The 19,340-nt window shown below is 44.9% G+C and overlaps 2 pseudogenes; both read left to right on the top strand.

The window, feature by feature from the left end:
• The first annotated feature begins 9,653 nt into the window (after nucleotides 1-9,653).
• On the top strand, nucleotides 9,654-11,015 carry LOC121838106 (annotated as a pseudogene).
• A 664-nt stretch (nucleotides 11,016-11,679) lies between these two features.
• On the top strand, nucleotides 11,680-18,755 carry LOC115332319 (annotated as a pseudogene).
• Nucleotides 18,756-19,340: the final 585 nt, after the last annotated feature.

Genomic DNA, 19,340 nt, shown 5'->3' with positions numbered 1-19,340 from the left:
ATTATTTTCCTTCTTATGTGAAATATGTTTCTCGAGTCTGATAATCCAACTCACTGAGCACCTGCAAATATCGGAAGCATGGGCATTTTCGGCACAACATGGTTTAGTAGCACGAACAGGCAGGGTCTACCACTCAACACTATCTTTCGAATTTTATATTATTGCAAAATAAACATGTGTCCTTCATGTACAAGGATCCTTTTTTCTGTTCTTTATATATTTTGACAGATATTTGCCTTACAAGAAGTGACTTCGGAAGACATAACGCTTTTGTAAACATCTGTCAAAATATATAAGTACAGAAAAGAAGGCCCTTATACACGAAAGACACACTCTTCTAATCAGTGTTCAATTGTAGACACTGCCCATTTGTACTATTAAACCATGTTTTGCCGCAAATGCCCACACTTCCCATATTTCCAGGTGGTCAAAGTCGAATTTTCAGACTAGAGAAACATATTTTACATCAGAAGGAAGAAAATACTATCCTGCAAGGTGATATATAACACCTATTTTTAGAGAGCATAGAGGCACCATAATAGTCTTTCAAAAACTTGAAAATCGACTATGTGTCATGGCCACTATGGAGCTGCAGCCTCAATTTGTCAATTGGGCATACAACCACAACTTTGAATAAGTGTGCTTTTTTGGGTTTTTTTTCGTATGGTAATTAATATTATATTTGTGTATAAATTTTTTATTAAATTGTGCCAGCAGCATCTTTTGATACAAATGCAGCTTTTATGTGTTTATGCCAGCATGAACATAATAAAGCAGTTTTACATGTGTTTGATTATTCTTGCCTGAGCACCTTTACTTTAAAATGCAAATTCAAATGGAGCAGATAGTTACTCCAGAGCTGTTTCCTGGTACTTCAGCATTATAATTAATGTAATTTGATTACATTTGTTTCACATACAAGCTGTTACACTCAGCTACAGTAGGTGTATATGTATCGAAGCTTGGAGCTTACTGCATGTACAGTAGGATGTACAAGTCGGCTTATGTGCATGTATGTGAATGCTGTCTGCATGCAATGTATAGCTTTGTGTGAATGTACAGATAACTACATATAGGCTGCAGAAAAGTGACAGTGATAACGAAAAAGCCGAGCATTTTAATTTATATTTTTGGTCAGTTTTTACACCTTCGCAGACCAGGACTGTAGATTTTAATGTTCCAGCGGCAACCAACGTTATGCCTGAAGTTGAATTTGCTGTTTCTGGAATTCTTAATCAATTGCGTAACTTGGATACAACCAAATCGACTGGTCCAGATGATATTCCTGGGTGTATTCTCAAATCTTGTTCAGGTTCATTGTGCCTATATTTCGACGTACTGTTCCAAAAATCGCTGTGTGAATCTTCGCTTCCTCTAGAGTGGAAGCTTGCACGTGTAATGCCGATGCATAAAAGTGGTCCTAGAGCCAGTGTCGAAAACTACTGACCGATATCTTTAACAAGTATTTCATGCAAGGTAATGAAACATATTCTATATAGTAATATCATGACTCATCTTAGCGCATCTAACCTTTTACATCCGTCGCAACACGGATTGCGGCAGGGATATTCTTGTAGTACGCTATTAGTTGAATTTTTTCATGACCTTTCTTTGGCAATCGACAAGCGACAAAGTATTGGTTGTATATTTCTTGATTTCAGTAAGGCTTTTGATGTTGTTCCTCATGATCTTTTCATTTCTAAACTACACGCTTATAAACTTGATGACAAAGTGTGTAACTGGATTCGGGAGTATATGTCGTTCAGAAAACAGTATGTAGTTTCAATGGCTTCCAATCGCAAATGGCCGACGTCTCTTCAGGTGTGCCGCAGGGCTCGGTTCTAGGACCGCTTTTATTTCTTATTTACATAAATGATATTGCTGTTGGTTTGTTCTTCCATTCGAATGTTTGCAGATGATTGCGTTGTCTATAGAGAGATTAATAATGCGCAGGATAGTGTGATTTTGCACAAGAACCTGGACAGCGTTGAATCATGGTGTCAGTCATGGCAAATGTCTTTGAACATAAAGGCCCGTTCACACAGCAGCGTTCGGAGCGACCACTATGCTTACGAACGAATGCAACCGGTTGGAACGATGAGTTGCCATGGCAACGGAGTGCCAAACGGTCGTTCCGTTCGTGTTCGTTCGCAATGCAAGGAGTTGAACGGAGCTCAACTTTCTCCTTGTGCACGGGAACGACCAGAACAACAGACCAATCACGAGTCGAGGTGCCCGCAGCCGCGCGCGTTGTACGCCGGTCGTGAGTCTGTTCTCCCTTGACAACATGGCGGCTCCTCTGGTGGCTCCTTGCTCGGAAGAAGCGCTCATTCTGGAGGTTGAGCGCTATCCGTGGTTGTGGAATGCCAGCCGAATGGATTACCGGGACACAGCAAAGCGAGAGAATTCCTGGAAGGCGATTGGAATCGCTTTGGGTAAGTATGACCTCTTCACAGAACTATATAATTTGCACCTCGACCCAGCGCGTCTCTCTGGATGCCCTGCCTTCGTCGCGCACTCGTTGCCTTCTGCCAAGCTTTCGCTGCGCATGCACGCTCGCGTTCACCCACAGCTGCACGCGTCTGGGCGTTTCCACTCGAAGCTCGCAAGCCGCCAAAGTGCTATCAAAGGTTTGTTTTGGGTCACTCCAGAGGCGGGACTGCCAATAAACTTCCCTGCCGTTCGCAAAGAAAAGTTTGGATTGTTTTGCATGCCAAACCAAGGAAGGCCATCGCATACCTCAGCGATTAATTTACACCACCTGGGATTCTTTGGATGTGAAACTGAAATCTCGGTTACACGGCCCCTTCCCTCCAATGAACCTCAGTCAGATTGCGGGCTCGTCAGCTAGGATTCCAACCCGCCAACTGCGGATCTGATTCTTTGTGCCGGCGGTTTGCCTTGGAGCCACAGATGCGGCCTCCGTGCAGCTATATGTGACCAAACATTTCTGAGTGGGCAGCGCATACCCACCCCCAACCTATTGCTCGCACGTTGTTTGCGTCCCTCGCATAACCGTTTGCCAAAATTATGGAACGAAATGGGAAGCGATTATTGATCAAGCGATCAGTAATGAAGAGATCAAACTGGTAGAACATAAAAACTGTGAATCCTACATTTCAAAAAGTTGAAGAAAGTTTGCAAAGTTTGGGCTGAATGCTGGCAAGCAAACCTGATGCATGTCTGTTGCACCTATTGGCTGTCCTAATTGAAGTTGTATTAGAAATCTAGTTCAATCTTGATTTCTGTTCTAAAACTTGTCTTCATAAGCGATACTTTAATTATTTATGCCACATTTACTTCTTTCACTTCTGGCAGCGACTCTAACGCCTGCTGTCAGGCTTGGCGGGCCTTGAGGGCCAAGTATGCAAGAGAGTCAAAGAAACAAAGTGGCCGGAGCGGTGCTGGCCACAATGATGTTCCCAAGCCAACATGGCATCTGTTCAAGTATCTATCGTTCCTCAAGGGCCAGATTCAGCACCGACGGTAATATGCTACATTACTTACTGCCAAGAACACGCACAGTTGATCCCGAGTCCGAGTTTAACACATTCTTACTCTCTTCTATCAGCGCCAGAGTGCTCCCTGTTGCCAGGGGAGTGGCATCCACTGCTGCAGCGGCAGCAGAAGCAGAAAAGTCAGGCATGATCCCTAGAGGTAAGTTTGCTTACACGGTAACAAAATCTAGAAGCGATTTGGAAACACCTGCTTTCTCCTACAGAGTCTTGTGGTAAAGTAAAATGAAGGTCAAGGACATTGTGAAAGACAAACATGCTTAGCATGTCCGAGTGTTGTTAGGAAGGGAAGCATCTTGCTTCCTCCCACACACTAGGCTAGATACCATGTTGACAGACGTTTGCCCCATGTCATTCTATGTGCGGAGGAAGTGTTCTCCAGCTCACTTGATTTCTTTCGCGTCAAGATTTACCTCATGTACTGGAGCCATCAGCGACAAAAAAGAATAGCATCTGATACTTGCTTTTTATTTGATTTTTGTACCTACCGGTCTTTATTCGGAGTGCAGAAGAGCCAGCTAACTTGAGGTCAACCCGTCGGTGGCCAGAATGATCCCCGGGGGTACTATTTTGGTCATGGGTGAGAGCGAGATTTCCCTTTCAGTGATGTGACTGCTGTGCCAAGGGGCTAACCCTGCTACATCCTGCTACATTTCGCCAAAATATGGGTAATCTGCGCCAAGCCTGCGCCAAAGGACCAATTTAGGTCGCGTTTCAAAACCAAAACGAAACTGAGGCATCTGCTGGGACGCTTGCAATTCATTGTTTTATGTTTGCTTTCTTTTGAGGAAAATCTGGCACGTCGGGGACCAGTAAAACGGGGGCAAGCGGTTTTTTCGAAATTTCTTGGCAATGCCTACAGCACTGTACACTTGTGGGATGTCTGTGCAGTAAAAAACCGAAACAGCGAGTTCCGTCTAAACACGTCACATCAGAACTCAACAAAACTCAAAGTGCCCTTTGTTTGTACAGCACTTAAAACAAATATTTTTATTTTCCTAAGAATATCTGCTCCAAAATCCACTTTTGCTGCTCCGAAATACTGTCCTGGCTGGTCCAAAAGCCACTTTTGCTGCTCCAAAACACTGTTTTGATTGCTCCAAAGGCCACATTTGCTGCTCCAAAACACTGTTTTGGTTGCTCCGAAATGTGCACCAAAATGGCTTAGGTTAATCACATCAGTTTATTAGATCTGGGACCATTACCATTCATTATCGACTAACGGAAGTTCATTATAGACTAACGGAATAAAATTATATCTGTTTCCCAGTCTACGGTCGGACAATATTTCGGTGACAACTTCTTGCCTACACACAAATGAGAAGAGAGGTCTTGTGGCTTCTGATGTGCCTGACCGAAATCGTCCTTCATCTACCAGTCAATATTAGGATTTGTATGGCAGCGAAACAATTTCAGATTTGCTAATAGCCTCGTCCCACTAGAGCGACAAACACCGGTTTTTGTTTGACGACACCACAAAGTTCCGTGGCGCCGATGCTGTCCCACTGGAACGACCAACACCCACGACAATCGCCGACAAGTGCTGACAAACAATCGGCGACGGACGAGTTCTTGTCTGCCGTTGGACTTGAAGTGCAGCAAGATGTCCCACTGAGAAACATGTCTCGGAGACAAACTTAACCTCCTCGGCCGGTTGTGCCTTCCCTCCCCTTCTACCCTTCCTCCCGTTTTCCCCGTGCCTCGCTCCGCCGCTCGACCTTCAGAGAAGCCTTTGGCGGCCACTCCTCGTTCCCGCAGTTCCGGTCCCTCGATTGCGCGTAGTGGTCGTGGGCGCGGCTTGCTTGCTGGCGCCGGGCGGTCGTGTTGCGAAAGGGAAATTTCTGTAGCTGGTTTTGATCGCAAAAGCTTGGTGCGCGAGGTGGTGCTTTAAGACGCCGAGGTCTATGCCCCTGCATCAGAATGGATACACTCATGTTCGAGGACTGACCAAAGTAAGACCGCTCACCACGAAGTAGGACACGACGTTCGACGGTAAACCATTCCGCCTGACGAGAGACTTGTCATCACGTTCTGTGATAATCGGGATGCCGTATTGTCCTCCCAAAAATGCCTGCCCTCAATCATTCGGATGTGAAGTTATAAACATCCTCAAAATCGGCGTAAAATTCCGTGGCGCTCACCTAGAATTCCTCGAACGACCCAAAAAAGGAACGATTCAAGTATTCTAGTTCGGAAAAAGTTTGGTGTCGATTGTCACGACTGTTTGCGGAAAGTCGCCAACGGCAAATGAAGTCAAGCGGAAGTTTTAACCAAGAAATAAAGTAATCGTCTGCACTTTCACCGTGTTCATCGGCGTGCTTTATGCCCAAAGAGCAAAACACGAAAACTGCGTCGCCAGACTCAGTTTGTCTGTGCATTTTGAAGTGTTTTGTTGACAACTCCGCTCCCACTAGGAAACAGGTTTCCTTGTCCCCGTGTTCTGCGTCGTGTCCGCCAAGTGGGATGGCGGACTCCGACAAACAGGCTGTCTGTTGGTGTCGTCTGTCGCTCGTTGTCGTGCGTCGCTGTCGTTTGTTGCTGTCTGTCGCTCTATGGGACGTGGCTATAAGGAACCACAGGTTTGGCGATCGCTTCCAATGTCAAATTACAAACAATAGTTGCAGCCTGCGTCCGGTTTAGCTTCACCGCGGCATTTGGTTCGTTATTTCGTTATTCGCTAAATGGAAAAGTCCTAGAAACCCTAAATGAACTTAAATATCTCGGTGTATACTTTACATCCGATCTGCGTTGGAATGCGCATGTTGACTATATTTCCTCGAAGACCTCACGGATGCTAGGTTTTCAGCGACGAAATTTCAAAACTGTACCTCAGTCGCTCAGAGAAACAATTTACTTTTCACATGTTCGTTCTATTCTGGAATAGGCTTGCGTTGTCTGGGACCCTTATACCGCCTTTTCTACACAAAAACTTGAAAAAATACAAAATCTGGCCTTGAGGTTTGTTTTAAGTCATTACGATTGGCGACTAACTATGACTGAGTGGAAACATAAACTTAAGTGGCAATTATTAAAAGGTCGCAAAAGCACCTCCGTCTCAAAATTTTCCTGATATTTATTATGGTAAAACCGGTATAGAAAAGGATAAATATATGAAACCGCCTTTTTACGTATCCAGTAGGAACGACCATGCTTTAAAAATGAGAGAAATTCCTTTAAAGGGTGACGTACTGCGACACTCCTTTTTTGTAGAAACCGCGCGCGATTGGAACTCCCTTCCATCCCGCGCTGTCTCAATAGCTTCCAATGACGCCTTGTTTCACGCACTGAATGTGCGAATTTTTTTGTGTGTCTGTATATTGTTTGTTCCCCCCCCCCCCCCCCCACTGCAATGCCTGATGGCAAAGTGGGTACCTGAATAAACATAAAGAATAAAGATAAAAGATTACTGCACAAATGCCAGTCCTGGCACGTGTTGCGAGCCCAGTTCCAAGTTATTCGGACGATAAGGAGGAGGAGGACGACGACGATCCTCAGTATAAGCTATTCAACAAAGATGGCTTTGTCGAGTAAGCGTGGTTTTCCCCTTGGATGAGGCCTAAATCAGAAGGAACATGCACACTGCATCACGCCATAAGTGTGAACACAACACCGACGCCGTACTGTAAGCACAAACGCAGCAGCGGTGCCTCTTTGCACATTACTTCGAAATTGTTTTGGCTGGCCCCAATTTTACGGTATGTTCCAGCTTTATGCCCCAAATTCCACCGCACTATACATTGAGCTTTAGTCCAATCATAAGCCTGTTAGAAATCACGTGGTATATTTGCTCCATTGTATGTGTCAGTGTGCCAAGACGAGTCATGCGAAGGCGAGTTTTTCATCTGCTTACCGAGCCCTCGCGTCAGCTCAGTCCGCTTGCTTCTACTGAAGGGAGCCTTCTTAAATACTGTCTGGAAGCGATGCGGCAAAGAGGGCCCAGGATCAGAACCAGTGGCCATTAAGAAATGATGATAAGTTGGATCGAGTGTTCGACTTGGGAGCTTATGCAAAGACCACGAGCGGAAGGTACACAAAGGTTGGATTGAATTGTTGTGGTCAAGAGAAACGACTTTATGTCAGAATTGCCTGCGTACCCTCCAACTTATCCGAACAGTTGACACGTTTATGAAATATGGCCGTGAATGTTTATAAAACTAAGTACCATGTACCCTTACTTCACGAATATAAAATAGTGTGCTATCAGAAGAGAGAACCAGATACGTAAGATTAGTGCTCTTCTCTGCATATCGTAATTTCTTTCGCGCATTCTTTTGCAAGGCGGATGCAAGCTTTTCTGAGGTGGTGCTCCACCCACCAGCCTCTGGGCCCTAGTCTACCGCAGAGTGAGACGGAGTATAGTAGTTTTGACTACAGCTTTCCAATTCTAAGAGGAAAAACAAAAGACCTATAAATTCATTGTTTGTGCTAACAGCTAGCGCCGCACTGTGTACCTGCTTGCTTTGAGAATCTACAAACACACCAGCTAGGAAATGTAACTGAAACCAAAATTGGGCAGTGTCAAAAAAGATGGGAAGTATGCCACACAACTCAAATCAGCATAGCCTTATGGTGTGCCCTACTTACACAGGGTGTCTCACGAAAGGTGGGCAAATTATATATTGAGAAAAAAACAATGCATCGCAACAAAAAAAGGCTTGTGTCATTTTGATTCAATTATGAAAATTATTAAAGTTTAGGATAATTAAGCTGTTAATTATTTCTGCATAATTCTTTTTTTTTTTTTATATTGAGTTCAAGGGCATGGTTTCATTCGGCAGGAGGTAGCCGACGACTGCCTCCTGCTTCACGACCAGAACATTTCTCGTGCTTCGATCGAGCAAGTGTTCTCACGCCGCTCCCGGGGCCTTATCTTCACGAAGGAGGAGCCTACCGTGGATGCCCTGCAGTTTTTGGGTTTGCACCTACAACCAACACCAAGCAGCCTTTGTTGGAGCTTCCAACAGTGATCACAGCAGCTAATACTCCCCTTCGCGAGCCACCACTCAAAAAATGTAAAGAGGGACACTGTAAATAGTCTTCACTACTCTTCCTGCATGAAATCTTGCCCCCACCTTTCCCATGCCAGCCTAACTAACCGAATCAATCGCATAAAAAAACCAGGTTACCCACGTGACCTCACTGCAACCACTTTAAAGGTTTTAATCAGGTTACCCCCAAAAGCCACCCTGCCCAAAAAAGTTTTCGGTCACGCCATATTACCAAAACACTTCACACCACCTCAGGGCTGTCGCCAGAAGGTACGACGTCGATGTCATATTTTCTTGCCAGTTTAAGCTGGGTTCTATGTGTCGTCTTGTAAATGAACCCCCGCCCTTTCAGTCAGGATGTTCCAAAACGCATGGGACTAGCTTCGTTCCCTGTGTGTCGGGGCACGTTTACACTATTCCATTGTATTGTGGCACAGAGTATATAGGTCAGACAGGGCGCTGCATTAACGACAGGTTACGCGAACATGAGAGAGAGAGGTCAATGGGAGGGAGTCACAACACCCGATAGCCGTCCACAATACGGCCCGCTCCTCGTGTCGCCTTGGGTTCTCTTCGGCAAGAATCTTAGGTTCGAACCGAGGTCGCTACGGCCGTGAGATAATTGAGGCCTACGCGATAATGCACGCATCCCGAAATGTCTCAGTGCCTTCGCTTTCTCTTTCCACGAAGGCCTACCTTCGCCCGCAGTTGACGGCCTTGAGAAAAGCCCCGCGGGCCTATGTCGTCCCGTGATGTTGTTCCAGGCGGCTTCACTTTTTTTGCGGCTTCCCTTCTGGCTTTTCTTCCTCCCCGCTAGTAATTTTCCTGTCTGTGTCGCTTTTATCCTCTCTCTACCACTCCTCACCTTTGCTTGTTCCTGCTTTTCGCCCTCCTCCTTTCCGCCTCTGGGTCTCTTGGGCCGTGTGCCGGCGCCCAATAAAGCTATTTGTGTTGAAAATCGAAACAGGTGCTGTTCTGTCCGTCCTTAAGTTTATTCTTTCTGTTTTATTTAACCTGTATATGGCTTGCATTACATAAAATCAGCTGCCCCTGTAGGGGCTTTTCAATTGATTGAATACCTTATGAAGCAGATGTTTCACACCACAAAATTTGTCTTTCTGGGCAAGAACAGTTAGGAATGATTACCACCATGGTGCGTATATGTCACATGCTAACAAACACATACAAAGACACCGCCAGACTGTGGTATTAGACCAAAGTTTTAAGAACATTTTGCTAAATGTTATTGAAGTTTGTTATAAATGGGGCTGCCTTGTACAGGATGTCCCTCAAGTGTCCCCCAATAAGTGGTTTAGTTGTGAATGACGCAATATTGCTGTTTTTTTTGTTGCTCAGTTAGAACAGAGAAGCGACTGTCAAACACTATGCATTCGTAACATTTACAGGAACGCAACAACCTTTTGCGGAGAAACAGGGTACAACGAAGGCAAGTTCCTCGTCTTCGGCAGCTGCCTGCGACAGTTGTTTGCCATGTGCCAGACGTGCTATTGCCCCTGCAGCATGTCCATGAGAGCAACTGGCACACTCCTGACAGTAAGCACCTCTTGCCCGGCTGGGCATTTGTTCAGCTGGGAAAGCCAGCCGTATATCAACGGCAGGGCTCTTGGGAACTTGCTCATCTCAGCAGTTGTGCTGCTCACACTGCGCCAACCAACACGCTGCGCCTGCTCCGTCTGATGAACATACAAGTCATTTGTAGGAAGACCTTCTAAAACTACCAGCAAGCCATTCTGGTCCCCACTGTTGAGCAGGTGATTGTCATCATGCCGTCTGATGAGCCTTATCTTCCATGCTTTTACATTCAAAGGCAATGTTTCACCCCAGTGCTTTGGCCAGTGTCAAACATTTTAGTATTGCCTCCCACAGGTGTGGACGGATGAGCGGGGCAAGCTGTTGGAAGAACTTCACGACCAGACCCTTGACCTTGCTGGTGACAGGAGGTGCGACTCCCCTGGTTACTGTGCAAAGTATCTGACGTACTCCCTGCATATACCTGGTACAACAAAATCTTGCACTTGGAGCAGGTTCAGGTGAGAAAGGTGAGGAACAGATGCATCCTTTTCATTGCTAAACCCTGCATTTTGAACAGATATTTCTGCTACTAACACAGCCATGGTCAAAACTGGTGCTAAGCTGTGAAATGAACTTGCCATCTGGTGTCAGGAGTCTGGAGCCCTTCTATTTCAGGAAGCAAATAGCTTAAGACTGGTAATGCTGCAGAATACCTCAGATCTGTATGTGCAGGATAATCACTGCAGCTTCTGGGAATATCTCGTTCCACTTTCCACTGAGTACAGGGTGAAACGGTTCGCAGCAGCGGCCTCATGGAAAAGAAAGGCCTTATCAGGTGCCTGGCCTTTGAAAGAGAGAAACAGCTGAATGTGCAGTCCCTGACCACAGACAGGCACCGATTATTGCCAAGCATATGAGGGAGAAGGAGCCAGCCGTCCAACATCATTTTGATGTCTGGCATGTCTCGAAAATTGAATAACGTTTGTTACAGTTCAGTTCCCCTACGTAAACAAAACAACCTGCACTGTTTGTTTAAAACTCTATTTGGTATGTCTGCAAGCAGTTAGTTATCAACTTTTGCATTTCAAGAACAAAAACAGATGTGACTTCGAAATTGGGAGGGAGCAGTTTTTTCTCGTTTTTTTTCTTCAAGGACAGCTCAACTATCATTCATGTTTCCTCTGAATGACCGAATTTCAAATGAATAAGTCATCCGAAATGATATGACACCATGCTTCTTGCAGATTATTGTTTTCTACTGAACTTCTCACTCACTCACATTGCTTGCCTCTGTACTGGCGTATGCTCGACAGTAGGTACTGACAGTCCAAACAATATATAAAATCTTATGTCCAGACTCCAATCCAGACATTAGAGGCATTATTGGTAAAGGGCATGAGTATGTTTTGAGAGTGATATGATTTCTCTCCCTTTCTTGAATGTTTTCTCACAGACGAAGCAGACTAGTGCTAATTTTGCACACTCCTCAAAGTGCAGGCGTCACGAAGGGCCTTAATTCAGCGAGCAAGAGCCGGGACTGTGGCTTGATTGCTGAGTTGGTGCAGCTGGCTGTCAACCACCTGTATTGGTGTGCAGTAGCGAGCCGGGGTGACCCCGACCCGCCTGTGGGAGCCTGGACCAGCATGACCAAGCATGTGGTCGACATTCACACAGACCACCCTGGGATCTACGCGCAGTGCCTTCATGACCCTGACAGAGATGGTGATTGGCTGGTGCCAGGTGCGTAGACATTTCACACATCCCTAAATGTTCCTCACAGTACAGTCGACTCTAGAAGCTGACGGAAACAGCAAGACTCTTCGAAATAGAAACAAAAGCTCAGACCACACATCTTTCTATTCAGTAGTAACTTCTGATGTGAATTTCTAGACTATGGCACCTCAGTGAACACTGCAAATTGTAAAAGTATTTCACAATCATCGGTGTTCCCTTCGTATGTGGCTAGGCTACGCTTAACCATTCTTTACCGCAGTAGTTCAGTGTTCAGTGCCCGAGTGCATATGACCGCAGTTGCATATCAGGCGTGCTTGGCCGGACTGCTAGATAAAAAAAAAAGTCTCCGAATTAACCAGGTTGTGATGATAGACATTCAATAATCTTTCAATATTTCCGTAAGCTTGTATATATGGTTGCCAGGACTGTGCCCCTACTTCAATCCAACCAGAAAATAAAATAGAACGACTAAATTACAGGGTCGAGCGTTTTGGCAAAGTAGTTTATTCGTAGTAAATAAAACACTAGTGTAAGCTTGCTAAGCGTTTGTCAATTACACTTTTGGGCAGTAAGTCCTTGTAAGGTAAGGAAGAATTTTGTTCTAATAAGTAAGACTTGCTCATAGGAAAGCTGATATGCCTACGTTAGAGTCGGCATTTTTAGAAGGGACCGTTGGCTCGCAGACCCACAGCAGGGGGACGCCCTCTGGGAGGACATGAACGGGGAATCGTCTTCCACCCCCACGTACGGGGAGCCTCGAGCAGCCGCAGGGAGCGCTGAAGTCGAGTCGATCCCCGGTCGTTAACAAACGGGATGGGTGTCGGTTTGGTTTCACCAGAACTTTGTGTCTTGGGCAGCGGTACATCCGTCCACACTTCTAGCTTTTAAGCGGGTGTGCTTGTGTCCGTGTATTTCGCCGTTTAGCGTCGAAACTTCGCTTTTAATTGACATAATAACTTAACTGTGTGGCGACAGCCAGGCGGCGAGGAAAGCACGTAGTGACTCTACAAGGATTTGGTTGTGACCGTTGAGGTGTCGGAGGGGGATCACATTGACAGCTCGCTGATTATTGAATAAGAGTGTACCACGTTACATTGGGCAAATTTGAAGTGATTGGTCGGTCTCTGAAGGGAAAGGAGGCTCCTACGAGTCTAGAAAAGGGGTGCCGAGAGGATTCTCAAGGAACTCGGCTTTTGGGAGTTTTGCAACGTAAATTACTGTTGAGTTGTCGTTTTGTTTCGAAATAAACGTGGCCATACTAGCCATTGTAAACCAACCGACGTCGTAATGTGTGCAGGGAGATCACACAGTCCAGCGAGATCAAACAACTTTTAGTTTTTTTTATTCGACTTCCCGGGGGCTCTCGTCGGGCGAACACCAACATCGGTCATCACTAGCCTGACCGGCCCCCTCCTTCAGGAAGTTGACTGTCCTTATTATGCCTTATGTTTGTTTTAGATACACCTGCACATGCAGGATTCACGGATGTCATGACCAGCAAATCCCTGCTGAAGGACCTGCGCCAGCTCTCTCCAGACACACAGACATACGGACTAGAGTCCTTCCACAGTGTATTGAACAGCTTAGCACCCAAGTGGGCTGCATTATGCATGAAAGGAATGCTCGCCAGGTATGTAAGCAAAGAAATGACCCATAAGGAACCCTTTGGCATTACCCACATCACTAATATGAAAGCAGCAGCTGTGTTTTGTGACATGAAATCCAATGCACTGCTTGCCGTTTCAGAATGCACTACTGTAGTTCGTGATAATCGTCCATCGCTATTTATTTGTGCAAATATTATGAAAACCTTTTTGAGTTCTTTCTATGTTTTAGAATTCCTCAGGATCACTAATCTCAGTGTGCGTATGTTGGTGGTTAGATTTCTTATTTGAACATTCCGCTCAATGACAACCACTGCTGCGGGTATGTCTCAGCAGAATAATCAAAATATTCAACGCCACATACAGCTACCAGTACAACACACACCCAAATGAAAATACTGCTATCCCCAATGGTTAGAAACACCTAGAAACGGAGACTAAATTTCTGGGACAAAAAGTGAGCAGCATTCCAGAACACACATCCCCAATAGGAACTGGTGTACACTTTGTTTGACTGCATTTCCTATTAGTGTAGGACCCGCATTGCAACAATGCACTGAAATGAAAATGCCAACAGGAAACAGGCCGTCACCCAAGCTGGTCAACTGCAGTTCAAGATGAGTCACCAAAAGCTAGAAAAGGGCACCACACCGCCAATCCCAAGAAGAGCAAAGCCACACATGGTAATCCGGGAGAATCCCATTCTGGTGGTTTAGAATGTGTTGCAGCATCATGAGATTGGTATCGAGACCATAGTTGGTGGCAAGTTAGTTAAAGACCACGTTAACAAAGAGGCGAGCTGGTCTATGATACAGGGAACAAAACCAGAGAGATGACAAAATGAAAAAAAAGGGACAGGACAACAAACCATCAGAACAGTTCAATGTCCTTTTCTTTTTCTTTAGTTGCTTTAGGTTTTATTATGGGGACAGGTTAGTGCAAGGTAAGCGTCGTCCACAAGCGTTGTCACTACAGCATAAACTCTTGAGTCGGAAATATAGCATGTCATCTGCTTCACTGCGTCTGCCTTGTGAGTCGTCAATAAGATGGTATGTCACCTGCTGCTCGGCATCGATGATTGTAAATGGTATCAAGTGGCAAGATTCTTTTTTTTTTCAACTGTGATCACTGCCATAATCACTCATGCCAAGGGGAAAATGGATAACGGATAAGAAACAAGTGCCAGCCTTGGAAACTTTCATTTTCATTGGAGACATCAGTGTAAAAATCCTAGTACAGACACCTGTTTCATGCTTTATAAATGGGTAGAGTATACTATATTCTGCACACACAATACTCAAGATGCTAGTAGTTCTGCACATTTTGCATTCAAACTCAAACAACTGCACATCATAAAATTGTTACCAAAAGTGTGCAGAGAGAAAGATATATGACGATAAATTTATTTTTAGACTATGTCGCAAAGCTTGTGGCTCGGGCTGTGGCTATCTGTGAGGAAATCGGTCCCCTCAAGGAAGTGCTCGAGCTTGAAGCAAGGACACCACGTCTATCGAACATGACCCAGAGCTTCAACAGGCCACTCAAGGAGGACCTGGTGGCCACCAGGATAAGCCCTTTAGGCTTTTGACAAGGAGGGACAGTGTATTTATTACTGTAGAAGCAATAATCAAATACATTTCAATGACTGAAGTTTCTATACCTCCTTCAGCCATAGAGATCATATATACTAACTCTAGAGGAAAAGGTCCGCCATCTTCCCATTCACTCTGGCTACCGCAAGCAGCGGAGCATGAAGGCAGACCTTCGGAGTCCCACACATGGTTACGAACAGCCTTCAATTTCACGAATATAATTATATCATCAGAGCAGTTTCATGAACTTGAACAATCCACATACTTACTGGTGGAAAGATATTCGCGTCCCCTTCGAAGCTTTCTCTTTGCATAGCACGCAGGTTTTACGGCCTCGCATCAAAGCAAAACTAAACCAGATAACGGGCTTCGTGGGTGGGGAGCGAGCGGCAGCACCCCAGAAATACGAAACCGAGCAACCACCAGATATCCAAGAATTCGACAGAAGGGAAGTTAATGCAGCGTTATGAGTATATTGCTTTATATAAGCGTCAGAGTAGCTCAGAATTTTTGTTTACAACGTTAAATTATCAGTTTATATTGCTCAGAGTTTCCAAGTCTTCACGATTACCATTGCAACTGTCGTCCTTCAGCTGGCAACATTGGTTTCTTTCTCTCGCGTTCTGTCGCTCCCTTTCACAATCTTTCACTCGGGACTCCAGATGTTTTGCCCCCTGCCTTCAGCCTGCGTGACTATGACATGTTTTTGTGGCAACTACAAAGAGGAGATTTGTGGAAAGCTGTAAATTGCAAAAACAGACAAAGAAAACAAAAGCTTTCAGTGGTCTTTGTATTTCTTTATTATTATTATTTTCACTTTATTCAGAATTGGAAATACTATAAAAAAAATTAAAGGTTGAATTTCAGATAGTGTGCACTGCATGAATTGTGTTTAACCTAACTTTTGACACTTGAAAAGTTTTGTGAAAAATTGTTCACGCTAAAATATTATCACATGAAAAAAAATATACTTCTAACATACCACTCCAAATCATAAAGTTTTGTGCCTGTGAAATATCCCTTAAGACCAGCCACCTTGCGAAATTTGAGAAATATTGAACCAGCAAAAATGAAGTTATTTACTGTTATTGGAAATAAAGTAAAAACTAAATGCTGTATTTTCAATTAAAATTAGATTAAGAAAAACACCCTCTGATTTTCACTAAAAATAACTAAAAAAATATGGAACCCGAATTATGGCACGTTTTTATTCTTCCTGAGATTAGCAAATAATTTCAGAACATCTAAATGAAGTGAGACAAACATCCTGTTCACCTTTCGTGCACAAGGTAACCCCAAAAGATGTCACCGATTGCGAATATTCTAAAATCACAACTACAACTGACCAAACAGAAAAAAAATAAAAATGTTCTGGCTATGCAGGTTTAGTTTCGCTTGGAGAGCATTCAAAATATTAAAATTCTTTTTTGATTACCATTTCCACAGAAGTTATTAAAAATATTATATTATTGCACATAATTTTTATCTAGGATGATCCCAGTTCATTATCAGTGATTAGCAAAAAGAGCTGACAAAAGGAATATTATCAACAAGAGTTGAATGTTTTACGCTATTAGTGTAACCCACCTCTTATTGAGCGGGTTATCTGATGATGAACGTTTTCTTCTAGGACTGCGAAAGTGGACCGCACAGTATACGTCAAATGCAAATCCAGCAAAGAGGTGCAGAAGCTCGTGGTGATCGCCTGCCTCCAGCATACTGCCACAAGGTGAGTGAGGAAGTATATAGTGGCGCTACCCACAAAACCGCCGCCTCACCACTGAGTAGGTGTGGCTTGTACAAAAGCCAGTAAATGAGCTGCAAGTGAACCCCCTTTTCTGAGGAACTTCCTCAAAAAGCAAGACAGGGAAGCCACTCAAAGCAAAGGCCAGAAAATGTTGTTGCACGCCTGAATGGGAACAAGAAGCCAGACATCGAAAAACTGGGGGAAGAGATCAAGGAACTACTTCGGCAGGATCCCACAGCAGCTGCGACTCTGGGCACAAATGACTCGAATGAGATGGCGCTTCCCTCGTCCAGACCGGCACGATGGCTCAATTCTATAAGAAATTTCCTCAAGTGCCAGTTCTGGACGGGACATACAGGACGTGATGACGTCCTGTATGTTCACCTGATGACGTCATCACTCGCACATTGAGTCGCCGGTCGCACCCCTGGCAGTGGCACAGTAGTGGGGGTGGGCACGGCAGACGCCTGTGCCACTATTGCTCACTCTGCAGCCGGACAGTTGACAAACAACACGTAGTTAAGGGTTGGGACACCGCGACGACAGTGATCCTAGCATTCTGCACTCCCGAAGTTCAGCGCAAAACCACCAGGATCGTGACATTTTACTAAATGTGCGGCAGGTTTCGGTGACGTCATTTGTTGCCACTTCGAGTCCATTTTTCATACATGGGAAGTATAGGATGGTAAACACACTCAAAGACGCGTACCAGGCACCATAGTATTGACTGCGCTGTTGATTGTGCCTCCATCGTCTGCTAGTTAGCAGTTTTTGGTGCCATGGCTCAAATCAAAGAGTGCTGACCCGGCTTTATAAAGTTAGATCGAATTTAATTATAATATTTGACTTGTGGTCTTCCTAGATCATACTGAAAAGGTCTACAGTGTTTTCTCAAACAACAAAAATGAAGCTGCATGCTTTCTTCAGTTCGTGTATTCTGAGTCTTGCATGTCGAACTTGCACTTCTTTCTTTACCCACAGCCATTATCAGAGAGCAGGTGACGGCGAATGTGGTGCCGGTGGAGCAAGCCATCGGGGATTATCTTGCTGGGGCCAATGATCGGTAGGGAGGCCGGGCTGAAAGGATGGCAAAGAAGCTCCACGCCCAGGCCGTCCAATCAGCCCAGCCAGTGATGCCCGACGACCAGCCTGCCAGCGCGGACTAAACAGCTTACACTGAACCGAATAAAATCAAGTTTCCGGGTTGTTTTAAATTGGTTCCTGTGTATTTTATTAACATAGGCCACATTCTTGAACATGCACATTAATAGCATTTTCGTGAATACTAGCCTGTTCTCAAGAAATATAAAATCTGAGACTCTTAAACAGGGCAATTTGGATACTTGCATATTTGTTCCTTCCAAAAGAAAAGTAGAAAAACACATACTGCAACATTATCATCACAAAGACTGGCTTGCCCGTGAAGAGCCACCCTGGTCTGAGTTCTATTTACCCATATAGCCAGGATTGGCTGACCCGGAAGCAGCCACCCTGGCCTGGGCTGTATTTACCCCGTATAGCCAGGATTGGCTGACCCGGAAACAGCCACCCTGGCCCAGGCTGTATTTGCAGGATGGAGCCCAGATTGGCTAGACGGGGAATTGCAGCTTACTGCCAATCTTGGCGTGCCAGGTTGGCTCTAGCTGAAGCCTTGGTGCAAAACAAGCATGGTACAAGGAAAGTTTCCTTGGCTGCCCAACCTGGCGCGAGCTAGGGCCAGGGTATTGTGCTACTTGGGCAACAACCTTAAGATGGCTCTCTTTGTCTTCATGGTTGTTGATGGAAATGGATCCAGCCAAGTTATTGCACACTGCTTTGTCAGCAGGGAACATTGTGCATTTATGGACTGTATGATGCAAACCTTTGTTGGCCTCCAAGGAGTTGAGAAGACCATATGAGTCACTGTTGACATGAACTTTAAAGAGATTAGGGTTATTAGAGTCAACTTCTCATTGGACGCAGTTTTTGACACAATTTGCAATAGAGAAAGTTGTCAGAAAAGAACAGAAAGTGAACAAGATGCCCAAAGCTTCTGTTTCTGACTTTGACAAAGACTACGCTGTCACGACGCAGAGAGGTCACAATGTGGTGTCATACTCACTGACAAGCTGCACCTGCTGAACAATTACAACAATGTAAGTGATTTGTGGCCACATGATCTTCGACTAATGATCGACAACACATGAAATAGACGTGGCAGATGCAGCCAGCTCCAGGTGGCTGAGGGCTTTGCAGCCATTACTCCCTGCACAGACCAGCTATCAGGGCTGCAGCTTGAGTGCACACAACTCAAAGAAGTTTACTACAACACAGCATCGAGAGAGGCTAAATATTATCATGCTCTTTGTCTTCTCAAGTACATTGAAAATCTGGTTGCAGAATGTGGCTCCGAGCAGTTCATGCATTAAATAGATTTAACAAACAAAGCAAAAAGTGATGTGGATGGGAGACAAGAAGGTGGAGCTCTGGAGCAGCGACTATGGTGAAAGTGATGAGGACTTACTCGAGAGCCTTCATGGACATTTGCAATCCTAAATGACAGTGACCTGCAGTAAAGAACCAGCAGGAACAGCCACATCAACAACCCTCTGTTGGGCCCGACTAGCAACATGGTAAACAATTCCTTA

Source organism: Ixodes scapularis, unplaced genomic scaffold (genome assembly GCF_016920785.2).
Source record: "Ixodes scapularis isolate PalLabHiFi unplaced genomic scaffold, ASM1692078v2 PGA_scaffold5__190_contigs__length_132052651, whole genome shotgun sequence".
NCBI classification, from domain to species: domain Eukaryota; kingdom Metazoa; phylum Arthropoda; class Arachnida; order Ixodida; family Ixodidae; genus Ixodes; species Ixodes scapularis.
The sequence above is the reverse complement of the archived record's forward strand: the minus strand, read 5'-3'. Positions and strand labels throughout refer to the sequence as shown.